This window comes from Corvus brachyrhynchos, unplaced genomic scaffold, assembly GCF_000691975.1.
Source record: "Corvus brachyrhynchos isolate BGI_N302 unplaced genomic scaffold, ASM69197v1 scaffold514, whole genome shotgun sequence".
In the NCBI taxonomy this organism is placed as follows: domain Eukaryota; kingdom Metazoa; phylum Chordata; class Aves; order Passeriformes; family Corvidae; genus Corvus; species Corvus brachyrhynchos.
The window spans coordinates 564,502-580,256 of record NW_008238319.1 but is presented as its reverse complement, the minus strand read 5'-3'; the positions used below and the strand labels follow the sequence as shown (position 1 = coordinate 580,256).

The 15,755-nt window shown below is 50.3% G+C and overlaps 1 protein-coding gene across 1 annotated transcript in view; it reads right to left on the bottom strand.

Moving 5' to 3' along the window:
• The window catches only part of STK32C (serine/threonine kinase 32C), a 24,822-nt gene that overhangs the window by 7,443 nt on the left and 1,624 nt on the right, over window positions 1–15,755 (bottom strand). The window lies entirely within an intron of this gene.

The following is a 15,755-nucleotide window of genomic DNA, read 5'->3' as shown; positions in this document are numbered from 1 at the left end:
CCGCGCCTGCCCAGCGCAGCAGGGTGGGTTTCACCTGCCACGCACATCGCTGTGCTCTGGAAGAGGAAAATAATCCCCTCTGGGTTAGCAGAAAGCGCTTAAAATGCAAATTCGCTACAACAACAACAACAACAACCACCTGGCGCAGAGCGATACCCCGAGAGTGCCCCCGGAGCCCAGCTCTGCCGACGGGCACGGAGCCCGCCGGGCGGGCACGGGCTCCCCACGGCACAGCCTTGGGCGCCTCCTCAGTTCCTCTAATGACACCTTAATTACCAAGGTAACTGTTTTTAAAAGGCTAATTAGCTTCACGGTAACTATTTTTAAATGAACTAATGGCATGTCTATATCTGCTATAATTATGTGTGCCCCCTTTTAATTATCAGACCTGCTGGTAACTAGGATGAGCTGGATGCATTCCCTTTGGCAGTTTGGCCACTGCCGCGCTCGGGGCGCAGGGCGGCTCACCCGGGCTGGCTCCAGGCCGAGAGCGGTCCCGCTCACACCGGGTGGGAACAAGGAAAGGGAATTTCTGTGGATGGCAGGAAGCCGGAGACCGGTGAGAGCCGCGAACACTCCGCACCTCCAAACGCTGCCGTTAATAACCATTTGCAAGTGCTAATGGTGCTCAGTATAATATCATCAAGGACACGCTGCCGCACGGAGGTGACAAAATAATGGCTGGTTATCGTTAGCCTGATAAACCCCGCAATTAGCGATGCACAGGAATTACCGGGATTATTTTCCGCCGTCGTTACAATTACGGTGAGAGCTGAAAATCAGGTGTTGCAATAATCTCTGCACACCTCAGAGCTCACGTTAAGGGCGCTTCGTGGGTAGAACGACCTGAGCTGTTTCCCTGGGTCTGGACCCCTCCGGTGCCCATGGGCGAGCAGAGCCCATCAACTCCAGCTGCCAAGGCCTGTTCCAGGTACAAACATTAGGGAAAACCTCCTTCATGCAAACTTAATAATGATAATAAACAGCCTACCACAACGCACACCACCAGCAGGATCCAGCCCCCGCCTAGAGCAGGCTGAATTGGTTGTACATTCAATAAACCAGGCAAAAATAACTTTATACATTATAAATTCTTTGAGCAGCAAAGCCCTAACAATCTTCCTTTAAAACATGGTCATTGCTGCAGAACTGCTCTAAAAACAAACCTCTGGGTAACAGCCATCAAGGCACCGAGCAACATTCTCTCCTGATGTCAGTTTATTCCACTTTGTTGCTGGAAGCTCATTAATTTCTAGGTGGTTTATTTTTTAGGTTGTGACTTGCCGTACCTCAATGAGTATTGCATGTTATTCTGATGTCATTTGTTTCTTGTTTCTCCACAGTGAAAATGGGAGCTCAGCATAATAAATGAGAAAATGATGAAAACTTCATGTACTCTGTAATTATAATAAACGGTTTTCTGCAATGGAACAGCATCACCTCCACACACAGCAGCACCAGTTCCGGGCACTCTGGAAATGTTTGTTCTCTGATTTCTGGGGAAAAAAGTGGATCTCAGTGGAGAGGTCCTTCCTGCAGCTGAGCCCCGTGGAATGAGCGGGGGCTGCCCCGTGCCCACGGGAGCTGCCCGAGGGCACAATGAGCCCCACGGCCGATGGACAGGTGGGGCTGGGGCTCTGAGTGCTGCAGCAACGCTGCAGCACAGCCATCTCCAGGTACTGATCACATTACAGGCTCTTGGTCGGGGTCTAACTCAACACCCGGACCGGTGCCGGTGCTGCCTCGGCTGGGCTCAGCCACTCGGTGCCCCTCCACAGGCAGGGACCATTCCCAAGCTGCCCGGGCTTACAGAAATGCATCAATGTGTTTGTGTCCCCCCAAAATGTCAGTGACACAAGACGTATCTCTCTCTTTTTGTGCTTCTCCGTTCATGCATCTGCTCCTGAGGAAGGAATAAACATCTATTTGGTCACAAGTCAAGAGAGCATTTTTTAAATTAATCCATTTTCAGGCAAGTCTACGATGCAGAGCAAGGTAAGAAGCAGAAATGACTGTGTCCTCATTCTGCACAATGCAGCCACACAAAGGGAATGTTTGGTGGTTAAATACAGCCATTAGGAAAAACGAGTGGAACGGAGCCAGCCCTGCGAGGCAGAAGGCGGGCAGCAGCTGGGAGCGGACTGCTCAAGACACGGCACACAAAAGCTTTGAAAGAGTCCCAGATACCCCGAGCATTCCGGCGCTGCCAAGGGGTTGTGTGCAGCCGCCCATAGCGCAGGGAGGGCTGGAGCCCCCAGGCACGATTCCTGCCAGGAGAGGGGCAGGTAACACCTCCCGGGCCCACCCCAGCCTCGCCTGTGCTGTCACCCGAGCTGGCAGCTCCTCTGCATCCGTGCGCTTCCCAGCCCGCTGCGCTTCCTCAAGGGGGCTTTGCCTTTTCTCCTTTAGGAATCCAGTAACTTTCCCCCCTGCTGATTCTGAAGGAATTCATCGGGCTGAAATCCCCACTCAGATGAGAGGTCACCTAATCATCATTAAATAGCCTGTCCTGACTTAGCCTTGTTATACAGGGACAGCACAGTCTTCCTGGGCTCAAACAGAAGGCAGTGTCTGCATTCCGGGCAGGATCCATGCAGCCGGTCAAGAGCGGGGATCGCTCTACCTCGGCTGCACAAAGACATTGCTTCCTTCTGCCCATGCAGAGGTCACCCAAAGTGAAGGTACTCGTGCCCCCTGAGGGACGCCACCGTCACGGCTGGTGCACAAACCCACAGCTGACTCAGGGATCTGAACTGGGAGCAGTGGGTTTCCTTCTTGAATTTCTCTTTCTTTGGCTTCTGCCTTTGTAAGACGAGACCGATGCCCTGTAATCCTTGCACACACAGACACTGTTGACTTCGGCTCAGAGCCACTGGGACATTTCAGTGCACAAACCTGGATTTCACTTTTTTTGTTTTTAGAGCAGAGTCAAGGCTTAGAGTCAGCCAACACTACACACCTACAACAAACACCTTAATCCCACCCAGTTCTGAACCGGGGCCAGACACTGCTCTAGTTTACAAAAATGCTTATTTGCAGTGTTTGCACCTTGCCCACATATACTGATTTCTCCTCCAGCTTCTGCTGGGAATTTATCCCTCCCTGTTTTCCCCAGTATCTACAGAACTGCCATTTTACCAGACAGGTTAGAATTTGAAATGCAGAGCATTAATATAAAATTGCCCACAGCACCCAGAAGCATCTCTAGGCTTTGGGACTGCCTGGGGAAAGAAGTCTCTGCTATGGGGGACACACGGCAGCAGCCTCAGGAAGGGTGTTGAGGAAACAGGAGATTTGCAGCCTCTGGAGCAGGAAGAACTAGGTCTTTCATTCTGAAGGACCAGAAGCAATGAGAAGGCACTTACCATGACGTAGAAACAGCTCAAGCTTTTTTGACAACTGATTTCATTTTTGAACACTAAATTTTACTTTAGAGACAGACTGCAAGAGCAAGGACAGGCTGGACAATTGTGTTCACTGGTTTCCTGAGCTTCTTGAGCAAAGCACAAAGCAGGTGAGAAGGGCTTTACTGCACCTATGCACTGCCAAAAGAATAACCTCAATATTGGCTTCCAACAAGTTCATCTCCTTTAGCCAAGTTCTCCTTGAATGGCTCAGCTCTTACACCAAGGCTTCATTCACGTTTCCCAGGGTTTTCATCCTGTCATCCCCAGGACCCCTCTGCTTTGCTCTTGTACCAAGAATTGCAGGCAGAATCTTGCCAATTATCTATTAAAAAAAAAAAAAAAATTTCAACTCTCAGCTGCTATCAGGAAAGCTGCAAACAGGGATCACTTTGTTCTGGACATGGCCACAGCTGCACAGGACAAAGAACTACTTCCCTGGCATTTAAATGCATCTTCGTATCCGTCCTGTATTATGATGGTGCTGTTGGCAATTAAAATACAACCCTTCCCTGGTAATTAGCATCTGTGTAATACTGGTAATCAAAAAGTTCATCATAATTTGTTCTACAATTCTCACAAATATTAAGGATAAAATCAGCTCATCCAATTTCTTTTTAGGCATAGCCAAGAGAACAAAGCTTAAAGCTGCCTCGCAGGTGTATTTGCAGTGATATAATTGCAGTATCAGGGATCGTTAAGCACATGAGCCATGGGAACAGCTGGATGAAGCTCTGCTGGAAGCATCTGCCACGGGTACCCCCAGGAGCACCTCCCCTACAAGAGCAGGCCCAGAAGGGGATGCAGCCCCTCAAGGGAGCTGCTGGTCCCTCGAAGGGGTTCGCCCTCCACAGATGCTGACCCAGAGCTTGGTGCCACGAGCACGAGAGGCTGGAAATGTTAAAGGCTGCCAGCACCTGCAGGAGCCTGTGCAACCCCTCTCCATCCCTTCAGGGCTGGCCCCAGGGAGGGAGCTCTGGGCGAGGCAGATCCTTTCAGACCTACCCTTAGTGGGCCATGGGTCCAGTAAAGCTCAGCGGGGCCTGTGGCACCAGGCAAAGTCCTGGGCCAGGGCTGCAGCTGTGCACAACCTGCCCGGGACAGCGGCACTCGCCCCATGCTCAGCGAGGACACGTACCTGTAACTCTGTCTCATCCTGAATAAAAACACACTGAATCTATCAAAACCCTGCACTGCTGGGCTATGCAGCTTATTTAAGCAGCACTTTGTCCTGGAACAGCTCTGAGAGCAGTGTCTCTGGCAGTGCTTCTCCCAACCATTATCTGCAGCACACAAAGACCCATTTGCAGGACCAGGACATCTGCTGCCATTCCCACCTTTCCTGTGTGCCAGTGACCCAGCCCAGGGGACACAAACAAGTGACGGCTGCTGGCTGTGCCAACAGCTCTCCTCAGCCTTTCCATCCAGCTCACAGAAGCACGGACTCACGGAATGGTTTGGGTTGGAAGGGACCCTAAAGCTCATCCCATCCAACCCCTGTCATGGGCCGGGACACCTCCCACTGTCCCAGGCTGCTCCCAGCCCTGTCCAGCCTGGCCTTGGACACTGCCAGGGACGCGGGGACAGCCACAGCTGCTCTGGGCACCCTGTGCCAGGGCCTCCCCACTCTCAGAGGGAATAATTTGTTCCCAGTATCCCATCTAGAACTCCAAAGTTGCCGTGGTAGCCAAACAAGTGCAACCCTCAGGAGCCATGCTCTAAGTATGAGGTTATCAGCTCAACAAATCTGCCTTCACATCTTTAAGTGCTGAAGTTGTTTCCATTTCCAAACACCTTGCCACATTTCCCTCCCTAAGATATTTTTCATGGAGCCTTACAACTTTAGTTTTTCCCTGCTGAAAAGATGTGCTTTTCCACAAGATTGATGGGCTCATTTGTCAGAACACCATAAATCATTAAAATCTCTTTATGCAGCACTGCTATTTGCTGCAGCCAAGTTGTAACAGCAGCTGATGAAACTTTTATTCATAGCAAGCCTCTTGGTGTTTCCAGGTCATGTCAACACTTCCATAAAAAATCTCTTTCTCAGTTGCTTATGCTAGAACCAAAAAAGTCTTCTGACCCAAAATAACACCTGCTGTTCTCAGCAGCACCTCAGTGTGCTGTACATCAGAGGATCATAAAATCCCAGACTGGTCTGGGTTGCAAGGGACCTTAAAGATCATCCAACTCCACCCCCTGCCATGGCAGGGACACCTCCCACTGTGCCAGGCTGCTCCCAGCCCCAATGTCCAGCCTGGCCTTGGGCACTGCCAGGGATCCAGGGGCAGCCCCAGCTGCTTTGGGTAATCTCAATAGCTTCAATCTGGAATCCTAAGAATGTGTTCCTATGCTTCTCCCCTGCAGGTCCACAGACCTCCCTGAGGCTCAGCAGACCCCTGTGGATCTGTGTCACCTCTGGGTGTGCCCAGCACTCCATGTACTGCCAAAGGAAACCACAAGTGCAGGTGCAGCTGGAGTGGCTCGAAACACAGGCAAAGCTAAGCTTGTTCATGCTTTTTGGTTTGTTTTTTTTTTCCCAGAATGAGCCTTATTCTGCCTTGCTCACACAAATGGGACAACCAGCACACTGAAACGATGTCAGGAAAAGCTCTCCTCATTGGTACCCTGCAAACAGGGAGCCGGGGCCTTCCAGTTGGTGTCTAACTGGGAACATTTCCTAATTTCCCTGCAAGAAATCATGGAAGGGGGGTGCAGAATGTTATCTACAAGGTCTGAATCCTGTGATTTAATGCAATTTAAGGTGATTCAGAGTAAGCATTTCCCCTTAATGTCATGCTGAGAAAATAAGGTCCCATCAGACATTAAGCAGATGTTTCTGTAATTGAGTTTGGATATGGGGGATTATTTGACTTGCAGCTCCAAAACACGTGTATTCTCTTCCTCAGGAGAGACACTAATCCAAATAAACAAGGAGAAACTGAAGAACTGACAGCAGAGAAACCTAAAGAACAAAAAGGAAAGAGGGGCGTTTTTCTTTGCTTTTACTTGTCCTGGTTCTCCACCTCTCCCCCTGCACGTGGCTGTGCGGCCTCATCACCAGCCAGGCACCCCAAACCTGGCGTCTTCACTCAACGTTAAAACAAAAATGTCGACATTTGGGATCATCCTTTGGCCACAGCCCAGAGCACATCTCCGGTGTGGCACGGCGTGGACTTTGCCTCAAGGCCATGGAGCAGCCGCCCGGGGAGGTTCGGCAGGGGATGGGCTGTGCCTCCACCGTGTGGACAGCTCTGCCGAGAGCAGGGAGGAGGACAGCCCAGGAGATGTGTTCTGGAGCTGTCACACTTCCTACGGAAAGGCTGTTAGGCATCTACATTTTTGTCTGGCTTTAATCACATGCTCAGAGATCTCTGCTGGGCTTTTCTTTCCCAATAATTAAAGTAGAATGATGAAAACTCAGACCAACCTGCAGAGATCCCTGAAGACGTTGTGACCCATCTTTCTGCCTTTTGGATGGATCCAAACCTGGATCCAGCATTTCCTCCACCTCAGCAGCACTCCACAGATCTACATGAGGACCTGGACCCCTGTGCACAACCACAGCTAATGAGTGTTTTCTGAACAAATTGTGCATTGTTTTCCTGTGGGTGACAGGTGTTTTGAGTTATGTCTAGCATTTGGAGCCATGTCTCCTTAAGGCCAAGACTACATTCTGTGATAGGCTGGTTAAAGAGGCAAAATTATTTTTTTTAGCTATATATTTGACAGATATTGGGAACAGAAAGAAATCTAATTACTTCCAATGAAGATTGGAGGGCCTTATTTAATCTCTGAATGTAAATTGATGTTGAAGTTCCCTGACCCCAAGGCAAGAACACTCGCTGTGCTATTTTGAAAAGCCTCATCACTCATCATGATCCAACCCTGATGGGTGCTGGCATCGAGACCCAAGTGGCCCCAATGTCCTCGTTTGTGCTGCTGCCACAACACAGCCCCAGGCACCAGAGTTTCCCTTCTGTGCTGAAGGAAATAAACACAGGTCTTTCTTTTCAGCCAAGAAAGAAGGGGATACTCGTGTTTCACAGTGCAAAACCCTCAGGAGGAATCAATGCCACTTGCAGCCAAATGCTTATTTTTCCCTTGGCAGAAGCTTGCTCCACTGAGCTGGTGTTTACCACCAGGCTGCACAAAGGGACCGGCCCTGGAAGAGCAGCTGTAGAGGCTGGGGCGGAGATCCGATCCCTTCCAGCGTGGGGGCACAGGGGCTGGGATGTGCCTGGACACAGACAAAACTCCTGCTCCTCCTGGCTGGGCTCCTTCCTCCCTCACTGGTCCCCCCGGCCACACCTCAGCAGCCACCTTCAGACAAGGGCAGCCTGTCCCCAAGGAGCCTTCACAGGCTTCACAAGCCTCTCTACCAAACCTACCAAACAGCACTTAATTATATCAAGTTACCAAGATAAAGGAATAAGCTTTATATTTCTCCATATTTCCAGGTATGGGACTCCTCTGCCCAGGAGCACCCTGCAAATCTTAGAATCACAGAATCCTAGAATGCTTTGGGTTGGGAGGGACCCTAAAGCTCATTCCATTCCACCCCTGCCATGGGCAGGGACACCTCCCACTGTCCCAGGCTGCTCCAAGCCCCAATGTCCAGCCTGGCCTTGGGCACTGCCAGGGATCCAGGGGCAGCCCCAGCTGCTCTGGACAACAATCTTAATCTCTCTGACAAGCCCGAAGATCGCAGCAGGGGCTAAAATGGAGTATCAGAGCAGAGCAGAGCAGAGCAGAGCAGAGCAGAGCTGAGAGCCGGAGGATGCAGCAGATGCCCAGACCTCTGCGAGGGGCACACGGGGCACAATCCCAACGTGGGGCAAGAGGTGGGCAAACCTCCTGCATCCTGGCAAACAGCACTTGTCCAGCTGGCAGCCAGGAGAATGGGCTGGTGTCAGGTAATCTTCAGTGTGGTTTGGTTTAACTGCACCACTTGCTGTACATGAACAGATAAGTATTTCATACTGCATTGCCCTTTATTGAGAGGAATTTTTAGCATTTACTTTTAAAAAGAATCTTTAGATCAAAAGTAATAATATGGCACAACAATCTTACTGCAACTCTGTGAGAGAGCGACAGGAACAGAAGGAATCTCAAAGGATTTTGGACATAAATAGTAAGTAAACGGGAGGTGAGGGTGGAAAGCAGAGACACAAAAGGCTTCTGTTCAATAAATATAGTTTCTTTCCATGCTTTTCCTTCTTTTAAAAAAATCTCATGGACTTACAGTCCAGAGTGTTTTCTGAAGGGAGGTAGAATCCCTGATAATACAGATAAAATATAGTCTATCCCAAATGTGATGGGTCAGTAAGAATAAAAAAATACTAAGAAAAAATAAGAAAAGCCAATTTGCAATTGTCAAAGTGATCCTGTAGTTATAGTTTTATTTCAGAGAACAAAACAGCCAGTTGGTATGAAAATGGAAAGCACTAAATTTAGAATTCACAACACTTTCACTCCTGATATTTTAATTTTATGGAACCATTGAAACAGACATGATTTTGCTATGCACATTACATAAATAATGTTCAGGCCTTTTCAGCAGGTGACCCTCGCTGAGTTGCACCTGAGGGCCCCTCACCCTGGCCTTGGCAACAGCATCACTGATGGAAAGAGCCAGGGGGAAGGGACCCAAACCCACCAAAAATCACACCCTAATACCTATGCTGCTCACAAACATGTTCTGTATTTCCTGGCCATTTTCTCAGGAGCCCTTTGCAGTGACAGCCTGAGCAGCCTGACCCCTCCCTCAGCCCATCCTCTGCTGCCCTCTTTCCCCAGTGCTGAGAGTGGTGTTGAGCATGGAGATTCATCAACAGAGACAAAAAGAGCAGGTGCCATGAGAATTACCCATTTCTGTCTCTTCCTCCCAAATCAATCCACCAGTCTTGGGCAGAGAAGGTAGTGTGGAGCAGAGCAGTGGCAGGGCACAGCTCCTTAGGGAGGGCTCTGGTTCTGGAGAGCAGGGATTTATCTCCAGGCCGTGGGGCAGCGCGCGCCCGGCCCCGCTCCCAAACACAGCCCCGGCCTGACCCAGCCCACGCCCGGCTGTGGGGGCTCTGTGCAAGGGACCTCCTCAGCTGGATGAGACACCCAACCCTCCACACAACCTTTCTGATCCACCTCCAAAGGTCTATCCCACAGCAGTTTTTCCTACATCCTCTTCTTGCCCATCTCTACAGTAGACCAACATTGTTCATCTGGGAAACAAGGCAAATCACCACCTTAGAGGACAGGAAAAGAGGCCATTTCAAAGGAGAAAGGCTGGCAGGAAAACTGGGAGGAATAAAAGCACCTGTCATCACTGGGAATGACACTTCCTAGCAAGCCTGGCCCACACGAAGGGCCTGTCCCATGGCAGCACCGGCACTGCCACTCACTCCAGGTGCCCAACACAGGCTGCGGGTCCCTCCAACTGCGGCAAAATTATGTCAAATGCTCGTCACAACACTCGTTTCTATTGTTAGCTGTGCACCAGTTGCATCAGTTTCCGCTTCTGTTTTTCATGTTCCATCTTTAAATCATTGCTGAGGCATAGGAAATCCCAACAGCCTTGTAGTGGCTTGTGGGCAGCTCCTGCCTTCACCGCAGGAAAACCAGAGCAGAACTGTATCCAGCCTTATGGAGCTGTGTCCACACAACTCCCAAGAGATTCAGATCAGTTTCTCAGCAGCACACAGACACTTCAATAGGAATTCATGAACTTTAGACCCACAAGAAGAAATACATCCTGTGAAGAAGAGGAGAAAGTCTCCTTCCACAGGCACCACTGACTGATGGTACTGCCCAGAGTAACAACAGGGTACACCCATAAGGCTGTGGACAAACCCAGGCAGTATTTTCCTTAATAAACTCTATTTGCTGTATCATGCTGATGTATTCATAATTTCATAGGAACTGAGGACATTGCTCCTTATAATTTATGACATTAAATGGTTTGTAATTGGATTGTCCAACCATGAGCATTAACACAACATCCCAAACTCACAAGCTGCAGCTTCCAAGGACCTGTAGATGACCTCGATGTCCAACACAGCTTCAATTTTACTGTTGCCAAAAGCTGCATCTGACGCTGGAACCTTCCATCTCTCAGTTCCATTTACAAGCTGGTGGGGGTGTGTGCTATGATGGCTTGTCAGAACAAAAACAAGATCCAAATGCTGGTCACATTTCAGCCTCTAGAAATTTATAATTATCATTAGTGACTGTAAGAGACGGTCCGAAAATCCCTCATCTGCCTCACGATCATCGCCGAAGACAGAGACTGAACACAGCAGTCCTGGCCTGGCTGAGGTGGGATTGTCTGCCGAGTGTTGCCTACGGGTGTGCCCACTGGGAACTGGTACGCATTCCTGAGGAAAATTAGTGCAGGTCGCAACGGACTGCGCCGTTCTTGCTGCCCAGGCGGGAAGGACTGCGCTGAAGCGGAAAGGAATGACCTGTACACCTGTCTTGTACGTCTGTCCTGTACCTGCTTCCCAAAGCAACGGACCCCATAACAATGGCTGTAGATTTCCCAACCTCTTGGCCAGTTGCCCCTCGCTTCTGAAAAGGACTATAAAGGGACCTTCTGAAATAACCGAGATCGGAGATCTCCCCACGGAAAGAAGACGAATCTATTGGCGGAAGACCGCGAGGACTTCATCTCATCCGTTGGTAGCTATTGCCCCTCTTTTTCCCCCTCTCTACTTTGTTTCTCTCTCTCTCTCTCTCTCTCTCTTACTCTCTTCTATCGCATTACTGTGTTGTGGGCACTTAATAAAGGTGCACTGTTTTGATTAAAACTGAAATCTCTTGTGTCCTTTTACACTCTGAGATCGATAAACGAACCATCACGACCCCCGCTTGCATTAGCGGATCGTGACAGTGACAGAGGACAGATTTTTACTTTAAAAGTTAGAGTTTTTAATGTTGGCCATGTGAGAGCTGCAGTCTGGTGTGGCCACGTGGGCCATGCTGAGGGCAGGAGGAGCCTCTGCCAGCGGCACACAGTGGAACGGGAGGTTCTCCTGAGGGCAGTGCTAACAGAACTATAATCAGATTTCCAATTATTAATCTGATCAATGCCAAAACATTCTGCTCTTTGTCCTTACAGATGGATGTTTATTGAATTCAGTGATGCATTTAGGCTACGTCTCACAGAATCACCGAATCCTTTCAGTAGGAAACGACCTCCAAGATTGAGGTTCAATCTTTGACTAAACGCCACCCTGCCAACCAGAGCAGAGCACTGAGTGCCACGTCCTGTCATTCCTTGAACACAACCAGGCAGGGATGGGGACTCCACCACCTCCCTGGGTAGCCTATTCCAACACAGCCAGGTCACCATGACCCAGCTCCATCCTGCCCTGCTCCCGCTTCAACTCCTCTTCCTCCTGCTCCTGTAACGCTTGCAGCTCTCTGTCCCCTCACCCACCGCGAGGCTGGCCCTTCTGACAAAGGGTCAGGGCTGGATTCAGGCACATCTGCCACTCAGCAGGCAGCATATGCTGATCCATAAAAAGGTTTCCTTAATCAAAGACCCCAAAATGAGATCTCTTTTGGGTTCAGGAGGGGAGGGGGAGCGGGGAGGGTGTGGGTGGATTTTGTTGTAGAATCTAATGCTGAAAAAACTCTCATCTAAGAGCCAGGAAGAACCTGAGCAGCCAACTGCTCTTGAGCCTCGATGCACACACAGGAATTCAGGTGAGAAAACACTCCTGCTGACACAAGCCACAGCGAGCTCTCCCCGCACCAGTGGCAGGAGCTGCCGTGCGGTCCCTCTCCGATGCCGCTCCTGCCTCCAGACTGAGCGGAGCCGCTGCCGGATGCTGAGGATGCAGCCCGTCCAGCCAGCCACCACAGGGCACTGATCACCTCTGCCACAGGCCAAGCCAGCCACCGTGGGGACATCAACCACCTCTTCCCCACCTGCCCCGAGCCACGGCCACGCTCCAACACCCGCTGCTGGCAGTGCCAGCCCCCCGTGGAGCCCTGCAGGGGTGGCCCAGGCCCATTGGTGCATGTTTGGGTGGAGGATGATGCTTCTGCCTTCTGCTCTCACACCTTTCCTGTCCACAGGAACCTGGCTGCTGGAGTGGGGGTCTGTCCCACCTCCCATCCCACCTACACCCCCCCACCAGCGTGACTCACCCACAGGGAATGATGGGGGCTCAAATAAACCCCAGGCACTTTCTAATGCAAATGTTAATAAGGCACCGGGTGTCTAACAATAACTAAAGTGGGCAGCTTGTTTGATAAATCACTGTTTTTTGAAGTCTGATCTTTCAGAAACCCCAAACAGGTCTCCAGTGGGGAAGGGCAGGATAATCCCCAGCTCCTTGCAGCTGAGCATCCACGAAAGAAGAAAAATCACTTGGTACTACCTGGGAGATTGCATTAAAGGGAGGATCCCCCTGTGTGTGCGCTTTGTGCTTTCTCACACGCCTGCTCCTGGTCACTGTCCCCAGCCAAGGGAGCTGCTCCTGTGCTGGATGCAATGGTGGAGAATGTTGTGGAATCAGAGAATCACAGAACCATGGGATATCCTGGGTTGGAAAGGGCCCACAATGAATCCAGCTCCTGGCCCTGCCCAGACCCCCCAACAACCCCACCCTGGGCATCCCTGGCAGCGCTGTCCAAACGCTCCTGGAGCTCTGGCAGCCTCGGGGCTGTGCCCATTCCCTGGGGAGCCTGGGCAGTGCCCAGCACCCTCTGGGGGAAGAACCTCTTCCTAATGTTAATGTCCTTCACGTCACTCCTGCTGCAGCTGCCCATCTCCGTGGGCAGCCTCGGGGGCCAGGCGGGATGGGGCCTGACCAGCACTGATGGCCCAACACCAGAGGCTCTCCAGCACCCTGGGACACCTCTCACCTGGCTGTGCCCTCTCCAGTACCAGGCTGCCCTTTGACAAAGCACCCTTGTCTCCGGAGCCTGCCAGTGACATGGCGCGCGATCGAGTGACAGGAGCAGCGTCCAGCAGGGACGTGCACCCCAAGTCCCTGCCTGTGGCTCTGGCAAACCCTCAGCCTCATGTGAGATCCAGGACAATAAAGGAAAAATCAAGGGCAAAAAATATCTGTGGCAGCTAAATATCAAGGGATTAAGTTTCCAGCCTTTCTTTAGGGGGAAAAATCCAACATTTATAAAGCTGCAAAAAAAGAAAATGGATCAAGCTAGTGTTGATGTCAAAGAGGGATTCAGTTGAGAATAGACTTGAAGGGAATTTTATTTATGGTGCAGCTACTGGGTGGGCATCTGTGACCTTTAGAAAATGGATTAAAGCCTTTCTATACCCAGCTCCAGGCTGTGTGAATTATTGAAGCACCAAAATCATGAAGTAGAAGTACTTGTGCAAAGCAACCCACACACAGCCAGCCTTCCCTGGGAGGGTCAGTGCGGAGCCGGGCACAGGGACCAGGATCCCTTCTAGAGGAGACTGAAAGCCAGGTCCCCACGGGCCTCCAGCCCCACACCACTGGTTCCCTCTGGAAGATTCCATTTCCTGCTGCTGCTCATTCCTGCCCCAACCCTGGTTTAATCCCCTATTTCCAATGGCACACAAAGACACAAATCTGTGCTGAAAAACTTCAGGTGTGTTCTTATTCCTTCACAGCAGTGAAGTGTAAATAATGAATTCCCACAACCCCATCCAGCTCTTTATCCCTTGGAAAAGGCGGCTGGGGCTGAGGCTGCAGAATGAGGAGGGAAGCCCAGGTGGGAGGAGGAGTACAGGCCAAACACCCCCAGCTGCCTCACAGATCAAATGGACGGCAACTGCAGCCACAAGAGGCCAACTCCTCACAGGGAGAGGTCCAGACCCTGCAACGCCACCGATGCCTTCGGAGATTTCTGGGTCTCATCCTGTCTCTCCTGAAGCACAATGAACTTCAGAGCATATTTCCCATTAAAACAGGGCCACAATCTGCACCCCATTCTAGAAACCCTCTCCTGGCTGCTGTTCCTTGGGAAGTGGCACCAGAGCAGCCAAAACCTGAGCAACTGCTGCTGCTGCTTGGAAAGGAGCCTGTGCTACAGGAGGAACACTATGCTGATACTAAATCACTGAAAATCAAATCATACCACCTCTACTATGTGTGGAAAATATTACACACTTGCTAATTGGAGTAAACATGGAATTGAACCTGACCTTCATTTGATTAACTGTACCTTAAAGCTGATTAAACCCATCTCTAGACATCAGAAATTGGCCATTTATTTCATGTATGCCAGAGCCACAGCTCGGGGGCTCTCAGGCTTCTCAAATGGGATTTCTGAGTTCCTTTTTCTTTCCTTTCCTACAGCTCCCACACCAAGGACCTCACAGTCTGTCCTGAGAGGTGCACAGTGGCCGTGGAAGGAAATGCTGTGCCCAAGGCCACCAGAGACGCTGCTCCCGGGTCCTGTCACCATGAGTCACACGGTGTCACAGCTTCCACAGCCCGCTCATGCACACGGACATGGACACTGGCCCCTAAATATGTTCCTGGACACAGGCAGAGAGTGGTTATATCAAACAAAGCAACTAAGTCACTCCTCAATTTCAAATACACTTGCCAGGTAGAGAGTTTTATGTTTTCTGTAATTAAATGTGAGTTGTAAATGACTTGGTAAACGCAAAAAGCTTTTCTCAGTGTCAGAGGAAATTCAGCATATTGACATAATTATCCAGAAAGATGACAGATGAATCATTTCAGTATTTTGTTGAAAGTGTATGTACAGTTCTGATGCCTGATAGACTGCTACGTGCCAGACTTAACCTTTCTGCAACGCAAAGCGCAGAGTGAGCAGCCACGGGGAGCAGCCACAAGGAGCAGCTCTCTTCAAAGCCAAGAGGCTCCTGCCCTGGGATAAGAGTGGTTTTTTCTCTGTTTCATGTTCTGAGCAGAATTAATTTTCCAGGTGCTGCTGCTTAAAAGAATAAAACCTCCTTCTCTGCAAAGTTTATATTTGAAGTATGAATCTTCTCCTATCAGTGCAAAACAAAAATGTGAGCTGCTCTTTTTCACCAAGGTTTTGAGTTAGTGTTTGGTCTTTGATTGTGAGCTGAAGACACAAGACCCTGAGTGTTCCTGTTCTCACCAGGAGTGTCTGGGGAGACTTTCTTCTGCTGTTTGCCTTATCCTCACAGCACAAGGACTGAGCTGGTATTTAATCATTCACCCACCATCATTCAACAGAAGCCCAGAAATCTGACAGAGCTCTGCTGCAAGCTTTCACCTCTCCTTGCTCAAGGGATGTGGCTGCAAAGAGGGGTGAGTGTTTCAAACCACCCCCTCAGTGACTTGCACACTGCTGGCAATCCATTTTCATCAGCCCTGGAAGTCCCAGGCAGACTTACATCGAAGCCCAGCA